Here is a 624-nt window from a genome sequence, read left to right on the forward strand (position 1 = left end):
CTCAACTAGTTGCTTTAATGCAACAGAATTGCAAGTTTTATGGACTTCCATCTGAAGATCCTTATCAGTTTTTAACTGAGTTCTTGCAGATCTGTGAGACTGTTAAGACGAATGGAGTAGATCCTGAAGTCTACAGGCTCATGCTTTTCCCTTTTGCTGTAAGAGACAGAGCTAGAATCTGGTTGGACTCACAACCTAAAGATAACCTGGACTCTTGGGAGAAGCTGGTCACGGCTTTCTTGGATAAATTCTTTCCTCCTCAAAAGCTGAGCAAGCTTAGAGTGGATGTTCAGACCTTCAAACAAAAAGATGGTGAATCCCTCTATGAAGCTTGGGAAAGATACAAGCAGTTGACCAAAAGGTGTCCATCTGACATGTTTTCAGAATGGACCATATTAGATATATTCTAGTATGGTCTATATGAGTTTTCGAAAATGTCATTGGACCATTCTGCAGGTGGATCCATTCACCTAAAGAAAACAACCTGCAGAAGCTCAAGAACTCATTAACATGGTTGCAAATAACCAATTCATGTACACGTCTGAGAGGAATTCCGTGAATAATGGGACACCTCAGAGGAAGGGAGTTCTTGAGATTGATGCTCTGAATGCCATATTGGCTCAG

The 624-nt window shown here is 41.0% G+C and overlaps 1 non-coding gene across 1 annotated transcript; it reads right to left on the reverse strand.

Moving 5' to 3' along the window:
- Nucleotides 1–272: 272 nt before the first annotated feature.
- Nucleotides 273–376, reverse strand: LOC127740384 (small nucleolar RNA R71). Its single transcript, XR_008001061.1, has one exon. It is a non-coding gene; the product is annotated as a small nucleolar RNA R71 (small nucleolar RNA).
- Between the last annotated feature and the right edge of the window lie 248 nt (nucleotides 377–624).

The sequence above is a fragment of the Arachis duranensis genome, chromosome 6 (assembly GCF_000817695.3).
Source record: "Arachis duranensis cultivar V14167 chromosome 6, aradu.V14167.gnm2.J7QH, whole genome shotgun sequence".
Lineage (NCBI taxonomy): Eukaryota > Viridiplantae > Streptophyta > Magnoliopsida > Fabales > Fabaceae > Arachis > Arachis duranensis.